The sequence below is a fragment of the Canis lupus genome, chromosome 7 (assembly GCF_003254725.2).
Source record: "Canis lupus dingo isolate Sandy chromosome 7, ASM325472v2, whole genome shotgun sequence".
Classification (NCBI taxonomy): domain Eukaryota; kingdom Metazoa; phylum Chordata; class Mammalia; order Carnivora; family Canidae; genus Canis; species Canis lupus.
In genome coordinates this window covers 8,147,025-8,158,919 of record NC_064249.1, presented here as the reverse complement: position 1 = coordinate 8,158,919, position 11,895 = coordinate 8,147,025, and positions in this window count along the sequence as shown.

Here is an 11,895-nt window from a genome sequence, read left to right as displayed (position 1 = left end):
TTAACTAAAAGGAACGAGTTTCTTTTAATCTAGGAATCCCAGTGATGCTGAGCACAACAGACTGAGTATTTGCATCCCTGCAAAATTCATATGTTGAAATCCTAACCTGTAAGGTAAGAGTTTTTGGAAGTGGGGCCCCTGGGAAGTGATTAGGTCATAAAGGTGGAGCTCTCAGGCATGGAATTTGTGCCCTTATGAAAGGGACTCCAGAGAGCTCCCTCATTCCTTCAACCATGCGAGGACAGAGCGAGAAGATGGCCTGCTAAGAACAGGAAGCTGGCTGTCATCAAACTCCGTAGCTGCCAGCTCCATGCTCTTGGACTTCCCAGCCTCAGAAGTGTGAGAAACAAATTTCTGTGGTGTGTAAGCCACCGGGTTTGTGGTATTCCATTATAACACCCCAAGCACACTAAGACGTCAAGCTTCTACATGCGTGTATGAGCTCTGAGTACAGCCTTCCCCCTGGTTTGGCCAAGTCTCTCAATGCTGGCACAGCCCAGAGGGCCAGTCCTGGTTACACTCACGTTAAGCAGTGACTGCTGAAGCCTGGCTGTGTTCTGGGGGCAAGAGCAGACATTCTCCCCTTCGACCCCCTTCCCCTCCCTTGGCTCCCCCAGGTTGTTACACTGAGCCTCGGGCCTGCTGTGCCAGAACTATCTCCCAGTGGTACAGTCCTTCAATGGATAGCCACTTCTCAGACTCTCCCACAGTATCGAGCTGGATGGGTCGGGAGGGGGCTCCGGCATCAGCCTCATGCTGTTCCCAGAGTGGGATCTCCTCCCTGATGGACTCGAGGCCCTAGGACACCGGTCCCAATGCCCCCCTGCCTTGTGGTGAATGTCATTTCAGCAGCCTGGTCTCAACTGTCTGTCACTGAGCCTCTGTTAGGGTGCCCTAAGTTCATCTGACATGTTCGGGTAACTCTGAATCTCAAAGAGACTATAGTAATCAATAACAATACGAGCTGTTATGGTTGTTAAGCATTAATTACTCTCTAAGCGCAAGTTCCTATTAAATTAAACTGAATGAAACAGGAAGGATGAGGAGATGGCTCTGCTGCTTTCAGATGACTATGTGCACAGGTGCATGTGTGTGTGCATGCATGCGTGTGCACATGTGTATGGTGGGGAAAGGAGCGGGGCTTTGAGCACTAGGTCCCGAGGGCAGATTCTTCTGGGGTCTAGGACTCTTCTTTGTTGTGATTTCCTAGGAGAAACCTAGGGTAAGACCAATACAAAGGTATTCAAGACAGATTTGGGGGAACAGGGAAATTTAATAACATCTTATTGTTTTGCCATCATCAGTCTAGAGTCTACAATTCTTGAACTTTTGGCCACTTTGGGTAGTTGGGCAGTTTGCCCTGTCAACAGTAACCACTTTGGAGATTTCTGTACGTTTTGACAATCACCTGACAGGTGATAGGACATATATGACAGGAAACCCCAAAGCATTAGAGCCCTGGGAATCAGAGAGAGAGAGAGAGAGAGAGAGAGAGAGAGAGGCCTATGACAAACAGATTAATTTGGCAGAATTAGTAATCCTGAGCATCTCTGTGCTAAACCTTTAGGGAAGGAAATGTTGTGGTTCTTTCTGTGGAAGAATCTATCGCCTCCCTGGGGACAACAGAAAGATTCAATGCTAAAAACAATTAAGACAACAGACTCTGTACAGGGCCTCTGGGCATGACCTTTAGCTGCCCTGGCTACCATTGTGTGACCAGCTACCTCCAGAGGGAAATGCTTACGTGTCCTCCCACATGGCCACTCTGCACAGCAGCAACTGATTCTTGGAATCAGGGAAGCGTTTGCTCCCAGCAGCCAGGGCGTTTGGGTTGAGAGGTGGCACAGCAGCAGTTGGCATCCCTTCTGTCTGGTTCAGGGCTAGGGTAGAAATGGTAACTAGAGGCTTCACCATTCACCAGGTGTTTTCAACCCAGGAAAGTAGGCACAGACAAGTCCCAGGAGAGGGTGGCAGTTACTGCGCCCAGAGAGCTGGATGCCTGGCCATGGTGATGAATCATCTGAAAAGGTAAAACCAAAACCAAAACCAAGTTTAGGTCAAGGTAGGGGGTAGGAATGGAGACTGGGGCTGGTAGGGACATCTAGCTCAGTGTTGGATCAGAAGAGGTTGGCTGCCTCTGGGAGACTGAGGTAGGTTTTTCTTACAAGAAGTGAAGTTCCCAGGGATGCCTGGGTGGCTTGGCAGTTGAGCACCTGCCTTCGGCCCAGGGTGTGATCCTGGGGTCCCAGGTTTGAATCTCACATCAGACTCCCTGCATAGAGCCTGCTTCTCCCTCTGCCTATATCTCTTCCTCTCTCTCTTTCTCTCATGAATAAATAAAATCTTAAAAAAAATAAAATAAAAGAAGTGAAGTTCCTCGTTTTCCATAGAGCTCTGAGAAAAAATTGCTTGTAATTATTTTAATTACAACAACAGAGCCCTTCACTTCTCAGGAGGGCTTTTCATCTTCAAAGGAGCCCCGGGATGGAGCATTAACACTTGACATGAAAGTCTTCGGAGTTTCAGAACTGAAGGCGGAGGGGCCCAAGCTCTGTGGGCTGAGGCACCGGGCTCTCCTGGAAAGCCAATGCCAAAGGAATTCTCTTGCTTCAGGGTGAGGGGAGCAGGTCAAAGCGGGGACATGTTCCAGAAACTGGGCCTTGTTTCGCTGAAATTGGAGGGGCAGAGGGATGCAGTCAGCCTCATTCCGGTTCTCCCGAGCTCTGACCCCCTAGATTGGAACACCCCGTTAAATCTGAACTTCAGATAAACAATAAACACACAAATGCACTCCCCGATTTGCTTACACACACCCACACACAGCCCATGAGCAATCAGAGCCTGGGCTTCCTACCTGACACACTGCTACCAGAGAGGTCAGCAAATCGGGGCGTGTCCCCCCAAGGCCACAGGGAACAAGGGCTCTTCAGACCTGCCCAGACCCAGCCTCTTTCCCACCCCCGTGTGGGAATGCCAGAAAGTCCTCCTTTCAGCTCTGTTAGGGCTAGAACTCAGGGCTGGGCTGCTGGGTGCAGTCCAGCCTCCCCAACTCCTTTATTTACCTTGGATTTGGGGATGAAACAGCCTCAGGAGTGGAATGTCTAAAGCCTCCCTTCCCTCCCTCCCATCGTCCCTTCTCTGCACCCTGACCTCCACCCCACTGCTCTGTGTTTAAGGGAGACATCTGCGGCCACCCACCCCCATCTCCCCAAATGGCTGGAATAGAAATTCCCCTGTGACAACAACCAGAGAGAGACGGTCACTGGGCTGAGATGAGCTTGCAGCCTCGGCGGTGGAATCCAGGCTGCCAGGACGGGTCTGGGCCTGAACTAGACATGCGGCTGGGTTCCCGGGCTGGGCGGGAAGGGAAGACAAGCTGGCACTTGCCACAGCGCAGAATAGTACCTGGGAGGTGGCGAGGCTTGCTCTGAAACAGAGCGAAACTCTCGGGGCCTCCAGACATGGACACCCTGAAAGAGGTTCCCAGGCCCCTAGAGCTCCAGATCCAGCCCCTGCGCTCAGTGAGTCAGGGTCAAGGACAGAGCATGTTGCCTGCTTCACGCCCCCAGGACAGACAGATGGTCACACACATTTACATCCTGGGATATTACTTCGGGCCTGTGGGCAAGATTAACATTCCGAAGCTTTGGTTCCCCCTCATGACCTCATGGAAAGGGCACGGAGTCAGATGGGGCGGGGTCAGCTTCCCACTCACCGGGTACCAGCTGAGTGACCTTGGGTAAGAGACTCTTTTACAAAGTAAATTAAAAAAAAAAAAAAAAGAAGAAGAAGTCTCCCTAAGTACTTGAAAATAAAGCCATTTAAGAACAATGGATGTGAGCAAGATGATCCTGGCTGTCGGCCGGCCGTGCTGCACGTGGGATTCGTGCACAGAGGGCAGGACGTCGAGCCACAGCCGTTCCTTCAAAGTACAAGATGCTGGAAGGATTCCAGAAAAGCTAATATTAGTAAATTAACTCTTAGAATTGTACTGGGGAAGAGCAACTTTCCCCTGTGAGTTGCAATGGTGGGGAAAGCATGCTAGTGTTTCCTTCTCTCCTAATCCTCTCGTAATGAATTAAAAGTGCAAGAATATATGAATGAAGTATGACACACGCAGTTCACGGGCATCATTTAAATCATTACCTGCACTGACGAAAGTATGTCGGACACTGAACAAGAAATGTTTGCTGATTGACTAACATACCTACTGTCTGATTAGAGGAAGAAAGGGCAGAAACAAGGATTGATTTTATGTCCACTGGGTCGATCTTATTAGAAATCCCGAATCTTACTTTAGAAGCCTCAAAGACTAGTATCTTATCTCCCCAAACTAGTTCTCACTAGTTCTACTATTTTCCTAGCTCCTTCCATGCTCTTTACGCAGCAGTCATGCCCAGCTCTGCAGATAATGTTTTGTAACTAGTGAACTAGAGCAGCTACTTGGCTCCGCTGAGGGATTTGTCAGCCAGGTGTCTGGCCAGTGAAGGCCTGGTGGATCCTTCCTTGGATCTGAAATGCCTGGGAGAAACTGCTACTGCTAGCAGCTTGACGTTACGCAGATGTCACCGTGCTGCTGGGGAGGGACAGGTGGTGTGTGGGCCGCCTCGTCTCTAATTCCTAGGTCTGAACAAAATAAGGGAAAAAACAGCCCCAGAGAGTGGGATCAGAAGTATCCCAGGGGAGTTAAAACCAGGCGGTGCCTCACACAAGACTTTGGTAACAAGTGGAAACAGCCCTGGGATCGGGGGTGGTGTAAGGGTCAGATGAAGTCCTGTTTTTACTCTTAATCCACCTCCCTTGTGAGTCATTTTGTCTAATTTCAAGTTCAGAGATTTGATCTTGAACCAGAGTATGACCACTTCCCATGTGATCTATTATCCTCTGTGAGTCTCAGTTTCCTAAAGTGTAAGTAGGAATACTAATTACTAACCCATATATTCACACCGAACAAATATGTATTGAACACCCACTGTGTGCCAAGTCTTGTGTGCCAAGCCCTGAGCACACAATGGGTACAAGACAAAGTCCCTGACCTCCTGGAGCAGAAGCCCCCAAACAACAGCTCCTGTGGGGTGTTCTATGTGGCCCATGTAATTAAAATTTTTAAAAATGTTTTGCAATCATATAAAAAAAGTTTTACATAAAAATCTAGATTTTGGGATGCCTGGGTGGCTCAGGGCATGATCCTGGGGTCCTGGAATCGAGTCCTGCACCACCAGGTTCTCTGCATGGAGCCTGCTTCCCCTCTGCCTGTGTCTCTGCCTCTCTCCATGTCTCTCATGAATAAATAAATAAATATTTAAAAAAAAATCTAGATTTCTCAGTGGCAAATCTGGGCCTGTTTTTCTGTATGGGAACCATGAGCCAAGAGCTTAGCGACTACTTCATTTAAAAGGAAAGCATTCTTTTTCAGGTCATCAGAGTTGAGCATTTCCAGACACTCTTATCTCACTCAAGCGTAAACGCTATTTTTGTTTGTTTGTTTACTTACAACCTTTCCACGTTCCCTGACTTTAAAGAGGAGAAAGCCCAACTCTCTGATTCGGCATTCAGGGCCTTCTAGGTCTGTTTCCTGCCTGATTCGTCCCTACAAATACTAAAGCTCCAACAAGCTGTAGTTTTCTGACCTTCCCACATGGTACCTCTGAACACTTGCAGTGTTATTTCCTTTGCCCAAAATGTCTTTTGCGTCTTATTTTTTTCTATTCGGAAAATTGATACTGATCTTTTAGAGTCATCTTAAACATTTCTCTCCCCATTTGTTCAGACTTCCTGTGAGGAAATACCCAGAGAGTCACATGGGCTGGAGACCCTAAAAGATAGAAAAGGTCCCTTTGAGACCCAAGGGGCAGCAATTGTTCTATATCTTAGGGTTGGGCCCATGGTCCTTCCAATTGGTGACAAAAGCCTCAGAGTTCCCAATAAATTGGGACAAAATATAAACATTAAGTGAAATAATGCCTGTGAGGGAAATTATATTATTCTTCAAAAAAATACATTTGACTGGAGTTGTGGATGCTTGGTAAGTAGCAGCTATTATTCTGGCTGTATTATTAATATTCCAAGTGGAGGCAACTCCATCAAGCATGGTAGGCCAGTAGCTGCTGGGTATGTAAGACTCTTACCCCATAGCCATAGGGTAAGAGATGTGGTTAGAAAAGCAGGCTAGAGTGAGAGAGGGGCCTTCCAATTAGTCTCCATGCCTGGCCTTTCCCTCCCTTCTTTCTATCTGAACACAATGGCATTGAGATGCTGCAAAACAAGTCACCCTACTTATACTCTAAAGTTCCTAGTGGCTCCCTATCTCCCTTAGAGTAAAAGCTAAAGTCATAATCTCTCAGACCTCATATCCCAACAGTCTCCCCTCACTCCTTGCTCTGTTCCAGCCACTGAACTTCCTTCTGATCTGCCTGCCCATCCTTTAATGGGCAAGCATGTGCTCACCTCAGGGCTTTTCACTTGCCAGTCCCTCCTTCTGGAACAATCTGCTTTCTGCTATCTACAGGTCTCCATCCATCACTTTCTTAGCTCTCAAATGTCATCTTCTCCCTGGTTAGTCTATATAAAACTTTACTTCTTCCCTGCCCCATCCTCCCACACTTTTTTTTTAAGATTTTATTTATTTATTCATGAGAGACACACACACACACAGAGACTGAGACACAGGCAGAGGGAGAAGCAGGCTCCATGCAGGGAGCCCGACGCGGGACCCTATCCCGGGACTCCAGGATCAGGCCCTGGGCTGGAAGGTGGTGCTAAACCACTGAGCCGCCCGGGTTACCCCCTGTCCCCTTCTTTACCTCTGTTGTGTATCGTTCTTCTTGGAACTTATCACCAACTAACGTGCTTTACTTGTTTCACTCATTTATCTTGGTATTGTCTATCTCCCCCACTAGAATATAAGCTCTATGAGAACAGAGGTTCTTTTCTGTCTTGCTCACTGCTGTATCCCCCAGAACCTAGAACAGAGACTGGCACATTGTAGATGCACAGTAAACATTTGTTGGGTGAGTGAGTACAGTTTCTTAGTTCAAAAAAACCTTGGGATGTCACAGAATGGTTTTTTTTTTTTTTTTTTGAGCAGGAGGATGAATGGATCAGAGCTCACAGAGAGCTGTAGGATAGATTAGAATGGGGCTGGGAGCTGGTGGGTAGGAGGTAGTCACAGTAGCAGAAGGATGCATAAGTGAAAGTTTAAACAGAGGGTTTCAGTACAAATAGAGGTAGTAAGTTCCATGAGGGCAGGGAGTTTGGCATATAGATGTTCAATAAATATTTACTGATTGATGAATGTGGGGATGATGTGGGATTTTTTCAGATTTTATTTATTTATTCATGAGAGACACAGAGAGAGAAGCAGAGATACAGGCAGAGAGAGAAGCAGGGTCCCTGTGGGGAGCTCAATGTGGGACTCGATCCCAGGACCCCAGGATCACGCCCTGAGCTGAAGGCAGATGTTCAACCACTGAGCCACTCAGGTGTCCTGATGCTTGTGTTTTTCTTATGGGACAGACTCAGGACTCTGGTCTGGATCTGTTTTAGGAAAGCCCTGAAACTGTTCTGCTTTTGACTCTGGGGTTCTCCTGGCCAGGAGTTCCATGAGATCAACACTGAACTGCTGCATTTGTAGGTACATCTTCCCTCCCTTCCTTGATTGGGCTAACCCTCCATGGCATGCAGTCACCTTTCAGGCCTTGGCTTAGCTCAGACAAATGGGGGTTCAGCCTGGAGGAACTGAGGTGGGGTTCAGGCTGCAGGTTTCTAGGGGCAGAGACCAGATCAAATGACATTTCTGAATATTATACAACTAAAGTTTTAGGTGATGTGCAGAAATTAGTGTGGAAGGGAGCTGGGAGTATGGAAATTAGTGTATCAGTCCAGAGCCACTCAAGAGTGTGGAAATCCCTGTGGACATCATCTTTACCTTTCCTGCAGAGCCACCAGCTGTTGGCTAGGAGGCTGATCTAGGTTGACGCTGGGTATGTGGATCATGTTAAGAAAAAGTCCCACGCTGGAGGGGTGGCGGGGTGCAGGTGGGACTGCTGCTTGGTCACAGAGCCTCTTATTATACCCTCCCTAGTCTGCCCTTTTGCTAGCTACATCTCCTCAGAGGAATTACTCACTAGGCTCTGAGATCCACACTTGGACCTGGCCCCTAATCCAATGAACAGGAAGGAAGTGCTTCATAGCCTCCCTGCCTCAAGAATAAATATATAGCAGCTCATTGCTGAATTCTCCAGGTTTCTATGAAGCAAATGCCCGGTGCCCAGAACTGTGCCAGATCCTTGCCTACAGATGGTGGAGAAAAATAACATTCGCAGAGACCTATTGTTTTATTTGTTCAATTTGCTCTTCTTGTCAATCCTGTGAAATAGTATCCTCATGTAGGAGGTGAGTAAGCTGAGGTCCAAGGAGTTCAGTATAACTAGAAATTGAGAGAAGTGACATTTGAAACAAGTTTTGGCTAACTCCAAAGCCTAGGTTGGTTTTCTGAGGCCATCAGTGCTGCCTCTAAAATTTAATCACTGAACTAGGAATCGTTAGAACTAGAAGGTGATTGCGGAATTTGCTTAGCTCCTTCCAATGAGGGATATTAGCAGCAATGAGCTTGGCAGTCACTGAATGCCAAAGAAAGGTCTGACACTCAGGCCTCCTGACTCCTACGTGCTTTTTCTTTTGCCTTTGAAAATACATGATGATAAAATCTTTCTTAAATATTATGTTTATCTGCTTTAAAAATCAAATCGTACTGAAAGCTCTATAACCAAAACATCAGCTGTCCCCGCTCCCTATTTTTGTTGAAATAATATTTCATCTCCTAATATTTCTGTTGGAATCTTTCATCCCTTCTTATCCTCCCTCCCATGCTTTTTGTCCTCTCTTAACCTTGTGGTTGTACTAGAATGGCCGGAGGAGAGAAAAGAGATGAAATACACTTGGTCAATCAGTTTTATTGGACAGAAGTCCAATTTCTTACCACATTGTTCTCCATAAGACTCTGTATCCCCAGATAACTCCTTTTTCTGAAGTCAACACATGTCCAGTGCTCACGTAGCTTACCCTGAGACTGACCTGTTCTAGGAGCTACTGGGTCACAAGAATGCCTGTCTGGCCTGTGCCTAGTTGCCCTCAAGGACTTGACTGAGGCCAGGGAATGATTTACATGAGAGAACAAAGAGCAGATAACCGCGGTGATGATCCCTCTCATCCACACTTGATCAATTGCAGAAAGCCTTCATATCCACAATCTCATCAGACACAACATATAATCACAGGATGTGTTGTTTGGTGCTGACCACGGAGTCGAAATCGGGACACTGCTCTGTCCTGACAGGGCAGCATATTTGAAATCAGGACTGTGAATCTTCACACTCAAGGTGGTTTCTTATTTGGCCCTTTTGTCTGCAGGGCCAACAGCTTTTTTTTTTTTTTTTTTTTTTTTTTGCCAGGGCAGGTGGAAGTGGACTCTCAGATTTGCACTGAAGGGGAGGGAGAATGATGGGAGGACCCCAGGGAGACAGCTTCCTTCCAAGTGATTTACTGGGCATTATTTCCCCCCCACACACACACTCCTCCTCCCCGTAGACCCAAGTTTGGGATGAAGAAAGCTGCTTCTTTGAGAACACTTATAAAAAGAGAATCAGAAACTAATAATTCTGAACACATTAGAGGGGAGTTCACCTAAAACCCCAAACTGAAGTCAGTTTCATTGCCTGGGCTGGAAAGTGAGAATAATTTATCAATTTATTTCTGCTGTAGCTTCCACTGTAGAAATCTCAATGAGCCTCTAGTTAGGATCACACTCTGGGGTGCTTCTGTAGAGGGTAAGGGGACAGAGGCAGGGTAACAACTCAGGCTGCAGTTTAGGTAGTGTGTTAGGCTAATCTGTAGCCCCAGTACCTCGAAACACTTGCGTGGAACCAGATCTAAGTCAGGGTAGGATTTGGGGTAGGCGTGATGGGGCTCCCAAATGCCTTCTAGAAAGCTGGATGGGGTCTGAGTTCCTCCAAGAGAGTGCAGAATTGAATCTTTCAGCTTGATGTCTTCACCTCCCTCTTCAACAGCCCCACTGACAAGTAGCTCAGTCTAGTGCTATTACTGACACCAAGGACACGAAGTTCTCCACTGTACTGAATCTGTGGGAGCAGTCCCAGTTCCTACGCCCTCTGCTCGCCAAGATGAGTGGGATTTGGGTCATATTACTTTATTGTCATATGTTTGATATTGTAGTGGTTAAAGAGACCCGTCCTCACCAAGTAAGAGCTGCCTGGGAGCAGGAGCAGGAAAGAGGAATTCCCAGATTCAGTGCCCCTGTGTTGAAACCGACATCACACTGCCTGAAACTCAGACTCACGAGTGAGTCAGCAATGCCTTCCCTGAATGGGGATGGAAGGCAAAACAATGAGAACATCACAGGCCCAAGTCACATTGGGGAATCTCTGAATCTTAAGAGCACTCTTTTGAGAACATAGAACTGATTCCGCCGGAGCCTTTGGAGGGGATTCACAAGGTGTTCTTATTCCCCAGACCAAGCAGATGAGGCGTATCTCAAGCATAGAAGACTTCAGGGTGACCCATTTCCAGGTCTCATCATTTGAGGAGCCCAGAAGCTCTTTCTGATCTCTGTCCTAATTCCTCCTGCTTCATCCCCTTTCACTGATTCTTGTAGTAGAGTGACTGCAGAGTTGGGACTATATTTTGTTTACCATAGTAGCAACAGTGCCTATAGAAACATGGGTGATTAAAAAAAATAACAACCAATATAGCACCAGTGAGAATAGACTCTGGTTGGGTTGCTGAGCAGGGTCCAAGTGGAAAGGATCCTGGGTTTGGAAGTTCTAGGCTTGGCCTTGTGCCTAATTTGCTAGCTGACCTAGAGCAAATCACTTGATCTCCTTGGACCTCAGATTTCTCATCTATGAAAGGGGGGAATTTGGATTAGAAGTTGCAAACTCATATGCCTACAGATCAGGCAATTACAGTAAATGAGTGAATCCAATAGGGTGAGATAAAGCCCAATAAAGTCCTGGCTTTAACATGTGGATTCCAGTCTAAATGAGCCTCTGTTGTCAGACGCAACTGCTGAGCCAGGCTGTCCAGAGCATTTGACCCTTCAAGAGATGCTGAAAATATGCATGTTTATGTGAAATCTCCTGGTGTTTAAAATACTGTGTGGGTCAAGCAAACATCTCTAAGCCAGTTTTACCCTCAGACTAGAGGACTAGAAGGGTCCTCCCAGCTTGAATTTTCTGATTCTAACATGTCTTCTAAAGAAAATCTTTAAGAAATCACGGTAGTTGGGGGATTTCTGCCAATGCACAAGTGAATGCCTGTGTGTGGGCTCATGCTTGTATGACATAGGGCTTTTGGCTCCCTTGAAATGATGCTTTCCTGGTGGTCTTCCCCCCACCCCTCACACACACCTGCAGTGGACTGTTTGCTTGGTCTCAAGAGCCAAGCCCTGGGCCAAATGGGAGACGCTGCTTGAACTCATCAGCAGTAAAGAGCGGGCTGCATTGATGAGATAGTCCTTCCCCTCATGAAGGGAAGAGCGATCACCAGCTAGAAGCTGGCTAAATCAGGCTCTTGGGGACTTGCTATCTTCCCAGGCTCTGCTGGTTATGTCCCTAACTGAACTGGCACTAAGAATCAAGTTCACATGATTCCAATCTGGAGTTCTCCAACACACCTGCACTTTCAGGTGGGCTGGTGAAACTACCACGGTCTGGGTAGCTTAAGCAACAGAAATACCTTGTCTCACAGTTCTGTAGGCTGGAAGTCCAAAATCAAGGTGTCACTAAGGTTGGATCCTTCTGAGGGCTCTGAAGGAAGGGTCTGTTCCAGGCCTCTCTCCCTGGCTTGTAGATGGTCATCTTCTCCCTGCGTTTCTTC